This window comes from Struthio camelus, chromosome 2 (genome assembly GCF_040807025.1).
Source record: "Struthio camelus isolate bStrCam1 chromosome 2, bStrCam1.hap1, whole genome shotgun sequence".
Lineage (NCBI taxonomy): Eukaryota > Metazoa > Chordata > Aves > Struthioniformes > Struthionidae > Struthio > Struthio camelus.
This window is the reverse complement of record NC_090943.1, coordinates 103,076,570-103,095,157: the sequence shown is the minus strand read 5'-3', so window position 1 is coordinate 103,095,157 and position 18,588 is coordinate 103,076,570. Positions and strand designations below refer to the sequence as shown.

Sequence of the window (18,588 nt, the reverse complement as noted above, 5' to 3'; positions counted from 1 at the left end):
CAGCACATCACCAAAACCTCCCCTTACTCCAGAAGCCTTTGCAGCTGGCATGGCTGATGGGTAGATTACAGATCACGGGGCAGCGCACCAGGTTAGCATCTTGGGTTGCAGACCATGAAACTGGTGACCTGTTTGGAGGACTGGAATTGTAGGTGAAGGATCAGGGTTGGGGTTGGATGCCGATTTGGAGAGAGAGGGGAAGGAAATACAGCCACAGGAAGGTCCTGGAGATGAGTACCAGCTTACAAGGGAACGTAGCAAGTGCAAGGCTACATGCCTTGTCTTGGAGAGGCTCAACACGTATGGCAAGGGCAGCAGGGGCTGTGGCTGCATGAGAGTTCTGGCATGCGGTCTCTGTCCTACACACCCACATACTTGTGGTAAAAAAAAATTCCTGAGCAACAAGAGGATCCCTGCTGCGCAGATGACCAAGACGGCAGAGCAGCCAACAGCTAGCAGGCATGGGATAGTCACTTGTCTCCCACGTGCATGGTGCGGTTCTCACTCATCGTCCCAGCAATGCAGCAATGACAAGCACATCTTTGAGGCCTGGCTCATGTTAGGCAAGCTTACTGCTGTTGAACATGAACCAGCAGGCACCACAAACTGGGACAGAGCACATTTAACATACTGCTGTTTCAGTCCATTTTTACTAAATGCCAATATGGAGAAAAAAAGAAGAAAAAAAAAAAGGCCAGTGTGGCCATCACAGCTGTGGCCACCACTCCCCACATCAGTGTTCAACTATAATGACCTGATGCCGTGTTGGAAACGGTTTATGCAAGTCACCAGAGTTGCTGTGTTTTAAGTGTTCATAACTAAGAAAAGGGTATCACAATCCAGATACAAGCCTGATTATGTCTACTATTTCTCCTCACCTCAGTAGCTCATTAGATTTATCGTTCCCTCTATTATTCTCATAAAATATCAGACAAGCCAGACCTCAAGAAGAATCTAGCAAAAATGCATTTAGTGGTTAACACTCACACAAGAGTCCACTTGCTCAACTCCATTCCATCGCAACCACAGAACAAAAGCATGACTAAAATCCTAATGCCTGCCACTGAGCTGCTTTGTCTGTTATCTGATGAAAGACTTGCCAGATGAAAAATAAACCCAAGGCGGGGAGCAATGCTAGTTTAAACACTTCTACTCAAAATTGATCCCATCATAGCCAAGTTCCTCTTAATCAAATTCAGAAGGTTCCTACACCCTGGAGCACGCTTGGAGAGGCCTGCAGGCCCACAGCAGCATACAAGCCAGTCTTCACTTCCATGTGGTACGGGGGCTCCCCTAGAGCATCTGGAGCAGGGGCTGCTGCAGGGGGTCCCAGCTGACCAAGAAGGGGGAATTTTATCTGAAAAGTGACAGACTTCTGTCACTCAAGATCTTCCATCACTGATCCCTCCCTGCCCGCCTCACACAAACACTTATTACAGAGCCTCATTCCCGGCATCAGCTGAACAGTATTTGGCTTCCTATCACAAACATTGTTTGCTCTTTTTCTGTTGGAATTAGCCTGAAGAACCAGGACTAAATCTTAAATCCACACTTCAAGGATTAAACTGAAGCTTTCATCATAGCAGGACACTTTGTCATACCACAGAGCCATGGAGCTTCCTTGTCTAAACATCATTCAGAGATTAGCAACTCCAGGCCTCAGTTGCTCTCTAAATTAAAAAGAGGCTCTGCCCCTTCAGACTAAGAAATATCTCAGATTTTTCCTTGAGATCCTGTTCCTGATCAGACACTGTTGTGCATGGTCAAGCAACAAAAACAGGTCTCATCTTCCTTGATCCCAGCACAGCTAATAAGTCTCTCGATGGCCCAGAAGGTCTGTGGTATTTAGGCACTATCACACCTGAATTCAAACACATTTGGAAGTTACTGCAGTTGCCTTTCTGAAACAGCCTCGAAAAGCTAAATAAGGGCACTGTAGCAACATCCAGGCTCTGAAAATAGCTCAGCTGTGCAGGGGTGAGAGCAACATCCTCCAGGGGTTTGCGGCCCTAGCGAGGAGGAAGTTGGGTTTTTGTGGAAACAAGGATTTGTGAATTGCCAGCCAGCTCTCCTCAAAGTCAGGAGGATGAGGCACCAGCGGACCTCACAGCCACATGCTGTGCCCAGAGCCCTTTCAGGCAAGGCTGCCTGAATTGGAAACATCTTTATGCTGTTACATTTGCTGTTTTGGAAGGTGATACTCTTTCTATAAAGATCCTAAAACTATAAAATATCTATATATAAAGATCTATAAAACTATAAAGAGATCTATAAAACTATGAAGTTTAAATTTTTCAACCATCTTCTTCTGCACTGTCCAGTGTAGCCCTAAAACAGTCCCAGGCTGGCTCTGTTTTATTCCTCTGCTAGTATTTAGCAGCGTGAGAGAGGGAGTGAGGTGAACAGGACAGCCAAAGTGTGCAATTCCAACAAAAGTCAACAGGAATTTTGTTTCAGCTCTTCTCAGGACAATGGGAAGGAAGGTATGAAAGCATTTCCACACCCATTTTTTTGTGCAAAGGAAAATGAGGAAGGATCTGCCTACAGTATAGACCCCAGTCTTTTTAATTAATTCTTCTAACTAACCTTCCAAGAACTGAGAAAAGCCTCACTGAGATGGACAGGGCAAGAGTCTAGTCCCTAGGAGCTCCCACAGGGCTCAGGCACACAAAATGATCAGCACACTAAAAATAAAATTAATAACCAGTTAAAACAGAGATGAAACAGCTACTGCAATATTTCTGCTATGCTATGCACAGCCTAGTCACAGAGACTTGAGCCACACCTGTCCTTCACAGAGCATCTCGGCAGGCAAAGTTCAAGATTGCCAGACATGAACAGAGTGCCCACCACTCCTCTATGCCAGCGTGGCCCTAGATCTGCGTAAAATTCTGCCCACAAATCCAGCTCTTGCCTATCCAGCATTATGTGTCTGTACCCTGCAGTGACCCAGTTTTCTGTGCAGTAATAGGATGGGACTCTCCTGGAGGACAGTTCTCTGCCAGATGAACGTGACACTTGTCACAGTGTTCAACCACCCTACAACAGGAAATTCTTCCTGGAGCTCAAGTGAGGGAGGCAGTACCTTCCTCAGGTGGTGCGAGAGAGCTGGCTGTGGCAGGTACAAGGATGGAAAGCCACATACAGTCTCCTGGAACAGGCAGAGAAGAGTCCTGCTTGAATTGCTCTACCAGCCTTCCAAATTGCTATGGTTTCCCTCAATACCCACATGTCCAGGGAGGCCTCAAAAATAACTAATCTGGCCTATCTCTGTCTGGATAATGTGGACTGATTTAGAAATAAGAGTCATAAAAAATTGTATTATGAAGAAGCAGTTCTCCACAGAGTTAAACTGACAGGCTTAGTTTCCTGCTGCCTATTCTCTTCCATCACCGCTCCACCTGGTCTCTTCTGTTTTCTTTATACAAAGTTCTGTGGGACAGGTGCTATATATTTTTATGACACTGTCCTAACTCAGCGTTGAAAGCTGTTATATTAACAGATACATTCAGTTTGTCTCCCCAGTTGTCTCACAGCCCTCTCTAGTTCAAACGCATGGGGCACTGGCCTTAAACTGGACCTATTCTCAAGCACTCTGATGTCTACAATCTCCCCAGAGTGCAAAGTTAAAACAAAAAAACAAATAAAAAAAGGAAGGGACAAAAAAAGAGAAAACAATCAGAGAAAAAAACAAAAGTAAAGCTGCTTTTGTTCTGCTGTTAACATACAAAGTGAAGTACAAAATGTTTGCATAGAAAGATCCCGCTCGTGAGCCCTTAAAGCTTTCTCCTCCCTCTGCCTCCATTACATTGCTGTGTTCTCACACATATTACCTGCTCCCAGAAGCTAAATCATATTTTATTTGCCCAACAACTGAGATGGAATGAGGTGCCACATTCACCAAGGGATGGGTCCTCTGCAGGCACCAACCAATGAGCCTGAAAGGACCAGAGAAGAGCAATGACTGCCAGGAGACTAATTGCCAAACGGGATTCAAGCATCTCCAGATGGGGGAAAGGGGCAAATCCTGGAAAAAAAACAAATAAACAAACAAAACAGACAGAGAAGATGTTCTCAAAGGGCTCAGTCTGAGGTTCAGAAGGATTTCTGCCAGTGGTGCATTTTGCTGCTAAGGGTCACTGAGCTATTCAGCCTGCCAGGCATGAGCTTGCAAAATGGTAAAACATCCCTTGTTGGCCTTGCAATAATGTCTGTACTATCTAGTTATACAATAAGCCTTAGGTTGTTTTCCTAAACCAGGCTGCAGCTGGCAAAGGAAAAATAAGCTACTGTTGTCTTGCACTACAGTGAAACAACCTCACACATACTTTCCTTCTCCCTCCTGCTATCTGCCTTCTTCCACTCAGCTGCACAGAGGCTACTGATGCCATCAGTGCAAGAGCACAGTGCTCCCAGGCTGTGCAGGGAACAGTTTAAAAGAGGTTCAAACTCCAGCTGCTTTGATCAAGAGAGCGGCTCCAACCAGAGCCAAAATAAATATTTACCAATAATCCCGTGCCCTCTGTTTGCTTGTGTGGCTCTCCTTTTATTAGCTTTCCTATAGTAAGTTTTACAGCTGGGGTTAGCAGAGCGATAATACGAACGGATTATTCTTCACTGTGCTGATTTGCTTCTCCCCAGTGTGACACAGCTTTGCCTTGAAAAATAGATCCTTTAATCTAGGATGCTCCCTTGCCCCTTGCAACGCCTCACCTCTTTTTACCACCTTAAAACATCAGTTAGAAAAACAACAGGCTGTTCCAGGGCAGTAGGGGAGCAAGTCATAATCAGGTTTCCCTACTTAATACTAGAGATGCTTTTTACTAGAGCTCCCAAATCAGAGATCCCCCTCATCCCTTGCATCCCAGTGCTGATGGCGATTTACCTCTCCTTCCTGCCTCCCTTCCAGCACAGTGCTCTATCTGGGCTCCCACAGGACCATTTGGGGTGCTGAAACATGAATAACTGCAGGATCAGAATGACAGCAATTCAGAAGGTGCTAATAACTTACCCCTCTCACCCCATCATCCCTGAAATGGAAACTTCAGCAACAGCCTTTAATTTAGCCCAAAACAAAATGCCTACAACTTTCAATCAATCAAACTGAAAGAACACGTGAAGTTATGCCCCAGCTATTTCCCATTCTAAAAGCCAAGAGAGAAGCCAACAGAAAAGAAGAAAGATTTTTGTTTTGCCTTTATTTTTTCAAGTTCAAGCTGTTCAGTTTGGTAACTAAACCAATCCACATCAGTTAGCTGGAGACATCTTTTTTGTGTCTAGATAAAAATCGAAACTGAACTTATGTATTAAATGTGGCACGGCAAAAGATGAAGAAGTTGTCAGTAGCTCTCTGGTCACAACATGGAGTTACTATTGCTTTGCAGCAGCAGGCTGAGAAATTACTACCCAGCCTTTACTGTTGAATTTTATGAATGGAAAAATGTTTTTGCCCCAAAGCTTATATTTATTATTCATAGCATGGTCTGTTCCCTAAGAAACAGGAAAGGAGTATCAAATTCAAAGTCTTCCTGGACGTTAGGGAATTGCAGATCCAGACCAGGAATACATAACACTTTTTCCATCCCTAATTCTTTTATCAACATCTCCAAGAATAAACACATGACAAAAGACATGAAAGAAATTCATCAATAGCTTGTGAATGATGCATACAAACAAACAAATAGGCCTAAAGACACTATTAAGATGAGCTTTGGCACTGCAGTTGTAGAACACAGCAAGGAAACAACATTGCAGTATTTTTCATCTCCAAGCCACTGCTGCTTGTTCATGCAGATCCAGCACAGAGTCCTGTCTACAGTGGCAACTTGCTCCAACTCTGGCATTCACTGGCCAGCAAAAAAGAGTAACATGGACACAAACACTAAGCATTGCCAAGGTAAGAAACTTGGATTCAAGCAGACTCTTAGATATCTTGGGGATTACCAAACAGCAGTATTTTCTGGCAAAGAAAAGTCCCTTTCCACCTGTGACTGTTTAGGGAAATTTTTTTTGTTGGCTTGACTGCAATTACAGTCTCTCTACGCAGATCTTCCTCCAACTGGCAACTCCATTAGGAGGATTGCAAGATATCATCTCTGCAAGTTCTCTGTATTTTTTCCTCTTATTTAGGATGAAATTCCAAACACTGATGACAGAGCCAAAAACAGAATATGAAGGCTGGAAGATCTGCTCAGTCTCAAAGGAGGTGGCAGATCATGCAAAGCAGTTGCCTAAAAATGGTGGTGGCTAAAAGACGGATTAAATGGAGGAGCTTCCAAATAGGGGCTGGGGGCACGTAGCACCAAAGGGGTACACACTGGTAGGAGGAAGACTCACTCACCGGCTGCTTTGAAGGAAGTCTGAAACTATTAAACTGCATCTTGATGATACAGGAGCTTCAGCAGCAAAACTGGCTGAAGCAATTCCTAGTTGTGTCAACACACTGGAGTTATGCTGTGGCTTTATTCACTTATTCTGGGTTCAGCCAGTTCCCTGGCTTGGTTCATACCATAAATCCTTCAGCACAGCTGAAGGGCTGAGGGACCAGGACGCAGCATTCCTTACGTCACACGTGTCGCTGAGGTTTCTGCACTGCCCCACCACAGGCTAAAGAGCCATTCAGGAGGTGCTACCATGCAACGGGGCTTTTCGGCAAAGCCATTTCAAGAAGTTCCTGCCACTCCTGGCTGCTCTTTCCTGCTCCCTCAGTAGTAGCTACACCCACAGAAAACACCACTGGATGGGATGAAAGTGAGGAGGTTGTGGGACTCTAGGAGACACAGACATAAATCCAAAGAATTTGTCCAAGTGGTACAGCAGAGGGAAGGTTAGAAAACTAGTCAGCTATATTGACTGAGTATATTTTTTGTGCCATCTAAAAACAAAAAACCTCTGGAACCCCTGCAAAGATGAACTGTCTTTCCTTAGAAAGGGAAAATAGTGCCTAAGGTCACAAGCATCTCCAAGTGCTCTTGAAGGTATACTCAAGCAGCTAACGTGCTTCAGGCAGCCCACCCCGGTGCTGACAGCCTGCCTTCGCTGCATTAGAGCGAACACAGCACCCAAACACAGCACCCCGAGCAAAGCGCTGAGGCCACGAAGGCCACGCTCGAACCCTCTGCTTCGGCTGCGTGTTCCCATCCCCTCCTCACCCCAACGCTCAGGCCAGGGTCACCCTGCTGCAAGTCCCTTCCCGAACGTAAACCCACGGGAAACTCTTCGCTTCTGGGCTTGTCTCCTGTTTTCTGCCGCTTTAGCTCCTTGAACTGGCTCTGCAGGGGTCACGAGCACCATAGCCAGGCGGGGGGAAACGAGGTGGGAGGGCACGAGCTGCGTGAACTGCCGCGGGACTGCCAGCCACGTGCAGGGCAGCCCTGGATCTTGCTCACGTTCACGGAAATGCAAACGCGGCAGTAAAAGTAAGGCTGTGAAGCCAGTCCAGCCAGGCTTTGAAAAAGGAACCAGAATCTCCTCTGAAGCTCAGCTCATACTTTGCAGCCTACCCGCAGGACAGCCCACTGCCTTCCTCCTGCAGCGGTACCCCCTGCCCCGAAGGCGAGCTCTCGCTCTCCCGCTGACAGCGGCCATCCCGGCCCCGGCCCCGCTCGGGAGGCGTTCGGAGCCACGGTCAGTGCAACCCCGATGGGGCTGGCCAGCTACAGCCGTGCTGCCGGTGCTACTGGGCGTTAGCGCCAGAACCGGGGGCCTAGGGAACGGGCACCGGGTACCCCTTCACGCGGGCAAACCCAGCCCACTCCTGAGGAGAAAGCCCCAGGCCTTTCCTCAGCCACGAGCCCAGTTCGCCGTTACAGTCTTCTGGCAAACGATGTTCTGCTGAGACGGACTCTACACGGAGGCGTTCCCTCCACAAATTAATGGAAATAAAATCCATGAAATCCTTCAACATCAAACCTTCCAGGGCCAGCGCTCCAGGCTTTTCGTTGCAAAATAGCTTCGTAAAGTTTAATTGACGTTTTATGCAATTTAAATATCAGCATTTGAGCAAGTGATCTGACCTTACCAAACAAAACCCCCTCTTACCCCTGCTATGAGTAAAAACATTTTATTTTCAGAGCCCCTCACTTCATTGGGGGGTAGGGGGGGGATACAAATCAATAAAAGAGGATTTCTCTTTTCATCCCACTCAGATAAAAAACATTGCAGAACTGTGGTTTTTCCATGAAGTGGAAAAATCCTGCCTCGGCCAGCCACTGTATACCAAAACCTTTCTTCTGGCTGTTGCGCTGCCTAGGTATAAGTTACAGCTTATTTTTCTCCTTACAGCCCCAATACCATTTAGCAGTTGGTGAGATGCTGCAGGAGACTCGAGCTGGGCTGCGAGTACCTAATGAGCACAGGACACATCAGTGCAAGGCCTGTGGCAAGGCTGGGGACATCCCTGCCTCCCCGCTCTCCTGGCTATCCAGGAGGTGGCACTGTTAACCTACTGAGACATGTCACTATTGCTTCCCCCCCCACCCCGCCCCTCAAAAGTAATCATTTTTCCTGCCTTGAGGATGGCGATACACCATTGCAAAAGCTTGGCTGAAAAAAATAAAAAGCCCTTAAACAGACAACGGCTTTATGGTTGCACGACCGTTTCTCTTGTGCGTCAAAATTTTAAAAGGGCTGCCTGCCCAAGATGTTTACTCAGTATAAGGTGGTATTATACAACTTTCTCAGCCGGGCGACTACCTGAACTGTTTGGTTTTTAACCCTCCGACACCTGGACCCAGCCCATTCAAAGTCCCTTTTTAATTTCATTAACAGCCTACACCCTTAATGCACTGTAAGGCAGAACACCTAGCTGGCTCCGACTGAGCAGGCAAACAATAAAAGCACTTTATCACTTGGGATGTGTTATCGCAACTCGGCGTCCTGACTCACATTCCCTGAGCAAACAGCAGCGGTGGCTGGGGACAGCAGCACTCCTCTGCCAGAGGTTACCCACCCTGCAACCAAGCCCGAGCCACAGCCACTCCGGGTCCTGGGCAGTGAAACAGGACAAACCTACTCTCCTCAGCAGTTTGCAGCAAGAGCTGAGGTGAGGGGACACGTTCCTTCCCGCTATGACTCGATGGGTCCATAATCTCCAGGGAGGAGGTAGCAATGCTGCAAGGTTTACCAGAACTCATCTGTCGGCACTTTTATGGCCCAGCTTGTCCCCACAGGAACATGGCTTGTTCACTGAAGGAAACTAATTGAATGAGTTACTGCAGTTCATAGCAGTGCTTTGACTCTCGGTAGATTTGGAATAAAGTTGCAAGGAGGGGAGAAACGCTGCTGAAACGTACTGAAAACATCTCAGCTCATCACGCTTGGATAATATAGACAGAAGCTTTCCACGAAGAGCCCACCCTTGCCACACTCACCATAGCAGAAAGCCCTTCCATCCACGAACTGACGATATTCCTGCAACTATTTCATTATTTGTTTGCAGGAGAAAGATGACAATGAGAAAGTATTTGCTGGACTTTAACTTCTCAAACAGCTCTAGTAGCAGTGGAAACAACAGGTGGGAAGAAACTAGCCAGCCATGATCTGCTAGCTCTCCCTGAGCTGCAACTGGCAGTGGTCAGAGGGAAATCAGTGGTCAGAGGCTCAGCATGGGAACCTCTCACCTACACCAATTCTGCTTTCAGGGCTTCAGCAAGTTCACAAATGAGTGCTGCTCCCCTCGAGCTAGAAGGTCCATGACTGCTCAGCCTGCCTTTTTCAAATAACAGCCCAGATGAGTCATAGCAAAGATTGCAGTGTCTGTGTCTTTTTTTAGAGATTTAAAAGTTCTCATAGCCACTGTTTTCCTCCTTGAAACTTGGCCCTTCTCTACCACAACTGCAAATGAGGCAAATGAGGCTTTGCAAGCTACGTCCTTGGGACAGCAGTGTCCAACCTTCTGGCTAGACAGGCCACAAGTTCTTCTCACCACATGCAAGTGCTATATACCAGACCCTCCCTGAGCATAACATAACACGCATGGATGGAAGAGCCGACCTGCATAAGTGCAGTTGGCTCAACCTCTCTCAGAAATGCTGCCTTTGCTCTCTGCAAGCAAAGCCTGCACCCACCCTGCTTCCCACCTAGGACACCAGGAGGATGGTGCTGGGCTGGCAGTACCAGAGCAAACCACTTCCCAAGAGCTCCTGCAGTTTGGGAGAGGAGCTGCCCACAGCACTGATTTTCTGGCAACAAGCCAGATTACCAGCTTTCCTGAGCAGCCTGGCAGCCCCTACTGCCCCAGGTGCCACCTCCACCATCACCAGAAGACTAGATCTGGCCTATAGCCCACGTTAAGAGCCCTCCGAAAAGAGGCCACAGAGACTGGAACATGAGCCTTATGACTTGTCCTGCTGGGCCCTTGCTTGTTGGCATGCGTCTGGCATAATACACCAACATAGTGCGAGTGCCATGACAATAGAAAGTTTCCAGTTTAGCAATCCTCTTGATTTTTATCAATGCCATTTTCCTAGGACTTTAATGTGTGAGGAGATATTCATCACTGAAGTGTTAATGACTTAAAAATCATCTGTGTCCACAGCATGAGATGATTTCAACCTATGTTAACAAGATAGAGCTCCCTCCTCAGTAACCAGAACAAATGCTATAACTCTAGCGCTACTGTTATCCCTTCTGACCTCAGCAGCTAGCCAAAAATTTAGGGAGCGGCAAGTTTCCGTTAGAAGCGAATTTGGTAGCCGAATAAGGTGTTCCTTCCATCCCTTACAAGGAATGTATAAATTCCATTTTTCTCCCCCCTTCCCATGGACACAGCAAAGATCAAACAACACAGAGCGATATATTTGCATTCTCATGTCCCTTTCCAAATTCATACTTGATTTAAAAGCCTCTTCAAATCTTGACAGAGGCTCTGGCTATTCCTGCTGTAGGACTGGAGGGCGCAACCAGTTGCGGCTGTGCCAGAGATTACTGCCCTACTAGGCGGACAGCTGAGCATGGCGCATATCCGCTCCCAAGCCACCCCATTTATAGGCTGGTGTACTAGCAAAGTCAGTAATACCAGGCATTAATACAGCTGCCTACTAACTGCAGCAGATCCATATTCTGTTGAGTACAAGCTTCAACTGCCAGCACAAGAGTCACCAAACTTTCTGAGGATCACTCACAAATTGCTCTTACCTGCTGTCTTCTCACAGCCCCCCAGTTCACGACTGCCCTTTCTCTTGCAGGCCAGCACTGCCATCCCTGTTGTCACACAGCAAGCAGGTCCTCGGAGCTGATCCTGCTCAAAAAACAAAGTTGGGAGTGTGAGGGGTGCTAGGTTAATTTTTGGCTCCCTGAGCAGCTCCCTTCAGGGTCCAGGAGGAGGAAGAGAGGAAGGGGGAGCTGGACTGTGCGTTCAGCAGCAGTTAGCCATTAGGACAGCTTTCCTCTGCCCTAAAAGGGCACCATCATTTTGTCTACTTTACTTGGTCCTTTCATATCTGAAAAGTTAATAGCCAGCTGAATCCCTCTGGCCTGTCACGAGCAAGCTTGAGGCAGAGGCTCAATTATTTCTACCTTTCAGGTTGCATCAGGGACCTTATCCGTTTCTTACTACTAACATAAATGGTGGGCAGCAGATTTCCTCTCTACAATTAGTTTCAGTGAGGTTTAGTCTATTTGCAATCTCACTTCAGTCTATTAGTGTCTGCTGCAGCACTCACTGAAATCAATAGGAAAGAGCCCATTTCACTGATTAAGGGAGGAATTAAATTCCCCTCTCTTTCCAAGCAGCCTTAAAGTATTGCTTTCTCCTCTTTAACACTGAGTCTTGCAAGCAGGGACTAAAATGGTCCCTTCCACCTCTGCTCACTTTCACAGAAATGAAAATGGAGGAGGATGAGTATGAGCTGAAAACTGTACTCCAGTCTGTGTCACCCTGACCAAGGGCAAGATTATGTTTTCAAGAAGAGGTTTCATTCTGTCTTAACTTCTTTTGTTTAGATGTGAAGACTGCTTGAAAAAAGTTTCAGTACTAAGTTGGGTTTCTGCTCTTTTTCAAGGCTGATTCTTACGGCTTGAGAGGTTTAAGAGAAATACTTGCTCTGTTTTTACCAAAGAAAGCATTCTTTCTTTGTACTTTCTTTCAGGGTTTGTTGTATGTTATCCCCCCCCCCCCCCAGGTTTAGGAATACCAAGATGGCTAAGCATGGGCTTCTCTGTTTTTGTGGAGGATATAGATGTTTTGAGGCTGAGTACTGAGTGCTCTCTTGCCTTTTGTAAAAAAGAGGAGCACTGAGTGCTTAGGAAAGCACCTCTCAAACATTCAGCACCAAAATCACTTACTTCATTAGTTTCCCCATTGCCAGGACGCCTTTCAGGCTGGTCAGAACCACCATGTTAACTAACATTTAATAAAAATAATAGAGGCCTCTTCAGTGCATCCTAACAAAGAAGGGCACACCCTCTTCTTTTCCCCGTAACCACGATATTAATTTATTTAAAAGTCTTTATAGTGCTTATTTTCACACTGCACTAACAGCTAATGCAGAAAACCCTGAACTATTTTGCCAATTGACTTTAGCTCAGTGAACGAGCAAGCAAGCAAGCTACATGATGAAAAGTCTGTCAGATCCCCAGATCACTTCCTTTTTATTAAATATTGGTGCTGGTAACAAACACACGTGACAAGTGGCGGTCTCATGAATACTCCTCTTAAATAGCGTTCAATATTACTGAGCTCAAACTTCATGACTGGGTAACTGTTTTCCCTACCCGGTTTCTAGGGGAAACTGAGGCCAGCAGCACAGCTGGGAATTTCCTACATTTCCAGACTCCCAGTCCAGCATCCCTTGTAGAAACCAGCTGTCCCTTTCCTCATGCTAACATACCTCTGGATTCTCAGGCAAAAATGACACAAATGAACAGGCTGCTGCAAATAACTGCTCTAGCACTCAGTCGGAAAGGCTGAATTACTAGCTCAGGTACGAAGTAGCACGTTGCCTCAAGAATAAAGCAGGACCCAGCCTGTGACTCAGCTGCCTCCAGCCTAGTTTCATCTTCCTCCATCCCTGTTCTCCAGTGGAAGAGGAGATAAACTGTGCCAGCCACCCGGCTCTCCCCACTCGCGCACGCTGGGGCAATGCAAGACCTCAAAGCTGTATGAGCTCTGCTTGCAGCTGAGGGCCAGGTGAGCCACTGGCACGCCATCGGGGGTTATGCCAGCAAACACCAATTTCTTGCCCAATGGCTGCGGCAGCAGACAGCACCAGGTGTGCTATTTAACCAGCCCGGGTGCGGCTCTTATCCTTTACAGTCAGTCCCTGAGATACGTTGCCTTGAGTCAGCTGCTGGCAGCAGTCCCAGGGAGGCAGTCTGCTTTGCATCTTCCGTCCCAGGACCGCCCTCGTGGCAGGGGGAAGATGGGCACACGGTGGTACGCCTCTGTTTGGGAGGACGTTGCACCTTCTTTTTATTAACGTACACTTTTATAGAAGGTAATAAACTGGGTCTAGAAGCGGCTGAATCAAAACAGAGTTTGAACTGTTTGGCTAAACCTGCACAAACCCATATGAATGCACTTATGTGAGCTGACAACCGGTTTTTTATCTGGTTAGTGTTCATCAATTAATTACAGACCAGCGTGTCCACACCAGGCTTTCTCTGTGATTTAGCCAAGTCAATTTTCAAAAACAATTGCAATTAACCCAGTTACAACTGAACTGTAGAACATATTTCATTATTCAGGACACCAGAGTATGGCTGGTACTCTCAGGCATACAGTATGCATAAATGCAGCCCTTACAAACCCATCACAGAAACTTGCTGTGCTTGCTTACAGTAGCAGTGCCCATCCCATCCCTCTTCCAGGGACTGCCGTGCTCCCCAACAAAGTTAACACAAAGGAACATATGCCCATGCCCTATTTGCTTCAGGCCAGAGGCTGCTACGTTAAGCTTAAACTGCTAAGGAAGGTTTGTGCTAAGACCCTAGCCTGCAAAAAGAGGGTAACAAACAGCTGAGGAGCAGTAGCATCTTAAACAGCTGCAGCTGTTTCCCCAGTGAACGTGATTCAGAGCCTCAGTGTTCAAGAGCTGAAGCTTAGAACATAGCAACAATTCTTGCAAAATATTTTGCTTCTTGTCTTTTTTTTTTTCTCTCCCATACAACTTTTTAACCTCTTGGTGCCTGTGCTAAGTTCCTACCTAAAATAGGTTTCAGGGTGGACCATGCTTCCCATTTGATCCATGACTTGCTAAATATAGCCAAACACAGACAGCCTCTATAAGATGGTTCTCTCGAAATGTCAGTAGCCACACATAACGTTGCCAATGTCATCCAGGAAGTGGGACACCACGGCAGTTATATTTTGTACTTAAAATAATAATAAGAGAAACTTTCATACTCTGTGGAAAGGCAACCATAAATTTGATTCAAAAAAAAAAAAAAAAGGCAAGAGAAAGAGAGGACAGACTTCAGCAAGCAAAAGAGAGTAACTCTTTGAACTTGACTGGAGTCACTGAAGACTGAAAAACAGAATAACCTGTTTCAAATGTCTTTTGACAGTACAGAGATAAAATAGAAAAAAAAGAGACTTGTAACCTAGAGGAAGGAAAGGGGAGACATGGAGGAAAAAGAAGAATAAACCAGCATAAAATACTATTCCTTCTTCTTAAGTTACCAAACATTTGATATCAGCATACAACTTGTAAATACATGACTTTGGGAGGAGTATCAAATACATAACTGCTCCTCCATCCAACAAGGCACTGCGATCCATGGAAATGCTTTTCCCAGGATCTTTGTAGGAGTGACACCAGCGGCTGCTAGAAAGCCTTTCTCGTGTACTCCCTAAGTAGCTGCTGCTCCCTACGCAGCATCACAGAGAATCAAATTCAGATGTGGAAAGCATCAGCCTAAGTCTAAATATTCCCAAAGCAGCTTTTTTTTTTTAAAGCAACAGAAAGAATGATTGTGTATGAACTTAAGTCCATGTTTAGAAAAACAAAAATGAACAATGCACTTTTTTTAAGTTAGCCTGACAACAACACCTTCAGAGTCAGAGAAGTACCAAGGAGAGAGAGAAGAGGCACCTGCTCCCATAGGCAGACAGAGCATCAGCTCAGCTTGTCCCATAGTGAGGGAAGGAACTAGGAGCACTACTTCCAACCACCTTGTCTCCCACCTCCATCCTGCCTAAAGGAAAAGCAAGGACCAGCCTGTGAAGCTAAGTTCAAACCCTGTTTCCTGGCTACTCCCAAGCTAGATGTGGCTGTAATGAAATCAGTGGGTTGCACCAGCTGCTGCCTCATTGCTTCACCAAAGACAGGTGAGCAACCTGGGACAGCCCTAATAGCAGAGGACCACTGGGTTAACCCTGCTAACCCCACCTTGCAAACCCTCCCCTGCCCCCACAGTCAAACCCAGGCTCAGTTGGGCCTTATAGCCTCGAAACTGTCCCAGAGATAAATGAGCTCCCCTCTGTAGGCACTGAAGGCTTGTTACTTGCCAAACAGGCAGGCATGCAATGGACTGAGGGCTGTGAGCTGGGCTTAGCTGGTAAGAGGAGGAGTCTACATGCAGGTGCAATTAAGGGCTTGTTAGCATACAAAATCTTCATGGTTCCCACCCAAAGCCTGTAGCAAAGCTAAGCAGGAGCTAGGTTATGCTAGCCTAGGGGCACCCTGATCCTTGTCCTAGGAAATGCACAAAAGTGGGGGGCCTAAAACTCAGGGCAGGTTAAGGAACAACTCTGATGTGGGGCCTTGAGGGGAAGTGGGGGTGTGCAAGTGCTTCTGGGCTGGAGAAGGAGCTTGCTATAACAGCACCGTCTTGTGTCTGACTGATACCACAGTCAGCAAAATGTGATATTGTATCCTCTTGGTAAACAAAGCTCCCAGCCTTAATGATGCAAAATAATCCACTGGTTGCCTTAAATCTAGCTAAGTGGGCACCCAAAACCCATTTTCAAGGCTGGAATGCCTGAACTTTCCCTTTGTGAGAGCAAAGTAAAGGAACGAGGGATTAACTGTGAAAAATACATGCATATAGAGAAACAAAGCTGTTATTCAATATCACGCAATGTCTTCCTATTTGTGGAGCTGCCTGACTCTTCAGATAGATAAGCTTTTGGCTCTTATGGGATGGCTGTGGGAAGGGATAATAAAGGGGTTTGGAGACCAACAGGACAAGAACATGTTCACTATGCAACCAGTAGTACAGATGCTGCAGTGTTTTATCACCAGTATTTTGTAGAACTCTCCATAAAGTAAAACTGTTGACCTACTTACCCAAAGCCATGGGCAATTATCTTCATATCCAATATAAATGAGCAAGATGTGGGCATCACTGATAATGGGACAGTGTAACCTGCATCATATCTGGCATTTGGTGATGTGTAAAATATTTGTAACTACATGTACAGAACGATTACAGCAGGAGAAAAGGGAAAATGCACGGTTAGAACAGAAGGGTGGAACAGCCAACATCAAAATTGTGCTGATTCATCTTCCCCCTATATTACATTTTAAACTTAGGCTATTTTCCTTCCCCCACCAGACATCCCTAGGGTCTACTGAAGATCCAGTAGGTATATGGTTTCATAGCCCCAAGACAGTAACGTAAAAACTTTCACATTTTTTTCAACCTACTTAGAATTTTTGGAGTCCTGATGACTGTGGTACAAACCAGAAAACTCAACTGAGTCTCGTGGAGATGCACACCAGGGTAAGAGTTGCAAGTTAAAGGGAAGCAGGGCCTTTATCCTTAATTAATTCTTATTTAACTCAGTATCTAGCAATCAGTTGGAAGAAAATCTCTCTTTGTTTAACATTAAACATGATGCCTGAGTAAGCTACTAATCGGGGTTCCCCAAGGAAGACCTCCAGCAAGAAAAATCTGAACGAAATATCAAATCTTTAAAATCATGTGGTTTGGGATTTTTTTTTAAGGATGGGGAGGGGAGGAACACTTTTCATGTGCAAAACATTAAGAGGCTTTGCAGAGTCACCCACTGAATTCAGAATTCCTCGTGGAATTTTCACAGCCAACTGTAGCAGCAAGCTGCATGGATGCATAAACCTGCCGACCAGTGTGAACAGGGTAAGCCCAGCATGGAAACCTTGAGCAGAGAGCTGGTCCTGTCAGTGTTAGCAGTTACCATTAGATTTGTAGCTCCGCAAATCTCCACTGATGAGAAATGGACCTGAAGCATCATCCTAGATTTGAGCTCCCCTGGGTGCTAATGGTCTTGAAACCTGAGGCAGAGTCTTTGACTGCAAGGGTCCTGTTCATGCTGTAAATCCTACTGCCTGTCAAAAGGAGAGAGAACTGCCCAAGACCTGAATCCGAGCATTAGTCAAGTTACACTACTCTGTCTTGGCCGACGGTGGGGTAAAACAACCACCATTTAGTCCAGTGCAAATGTTATCCTCATTAAGCCCGTGCCAAGCGATTTGCTAGTTCAGCTAATCTGAATTGGCTGTGGGTATCTGAATGCAAAATAAGCACTTTCCCCTCTTTAATTATAGTCCTTATGTTTCATGATTTAGGTTGCTCCTGTCATTGTTTGCAAGAGAGGATGGGGTTGCATAACAGTGTGTAACACGATACAGCTGCAGACAGGGCTGCTCAACCAGTGCAAGTCCAAATAGAAAACAGCTTCTTCTGTTAACCAACAGCTGAACAACAGCAGGGATATCTCACCCATCCCTTTTGCACTGGTAGGGGCAGGGGCAGGCCTGCCCCTTTGCCCTGTTTACATCCAGCTTATTACAGGCACCAGCATCTTGGCAAGATTTGACAAAATCCTCTCTGGTGGGTCCTGACTAAGGCAGGACTGGTTCTGTTTGGAGTGTTGTTTTTGATGGGAGCGTTGGCATGTTTATTTTAAGAAAATGGGAAACTCACCTCAACAATTTCACTTTTGATTCACAAAGTGTCAAACTTTGCAGGTCTCCCTCAGGCAAAAATCTAACCTATGTCAGCAGGACTGTTGGGTTGTTGGGTTTGTCTTTTTTCTTTCTTTCTTTTTTTTGGAATAAGTCCTGTACGATCCAGTCCAGCAACTCTTCAGCCATCATGATCAGGATTGGGATTAGTCTGTACTTGACCGGATTCTCACTCTTCTGAGGCAAATTCTGTACGAAACAAATGTAAATGCCTGCTTTATATGCTTCTGAGGCCTCATGAGATTCTGAGAACAGAGCCCAGGACAATATTTTCTTCTTGCATACTTCAATGTAGTACCTCTGAAGTCACTGTTACCAGATAAGCTATGTAGCATAGCACAACCTTATGTGGACACTTGGACTGAGTGACTTATTTTTAGCTCAAATCTCTACCTTAAGAGGTGCCCATTCTAATGATCCAGTACAGCCCTTGATAATTCCAGTGAAACTTTCCCAACCCAAGGTGTTATGCTTAGTCAATACAATATGAAACTAAATCAGTTTAAAATCATACCCCTGCTTTAAAGTGCTGCAGAGCTGTGTGGACACTGAAATTGGTTTGTCTGGCACATTGCATCCCGGTTCTTTTCAGGGAGAAGCTGCACAGATGTAACCATTCTTAAATCAGTGCAACTTCTACAGTAAAAGCTACAGTGGAACTTTTTGGTTTCACTGTTCTACACAAAACAGAAATTTTAAG

General features: G+C 45.9%; 1 long non-coding RNA gene across 1 annotated transcript in view; it reads right to left on the bottom strand.

Moving 5' to 3' along the window:
- Positions 1–18,588, bottom strand: part of LOC138065985 (uncharacterized) — a 151,172-nt gene that overhangs the window by 118,348 nt on the left and 14,236 nt on the right. Inside the window, exon 3 of the long non-coding RNA XR_011139086.1 lies at positions 11,137–11,239. This is a non-coding gene — a long non-coding RNA (uncharacterized lncRNA). The remainder of the gene's footprint in view (positions 1–11,136; positions 11,240–18,588) is intronic.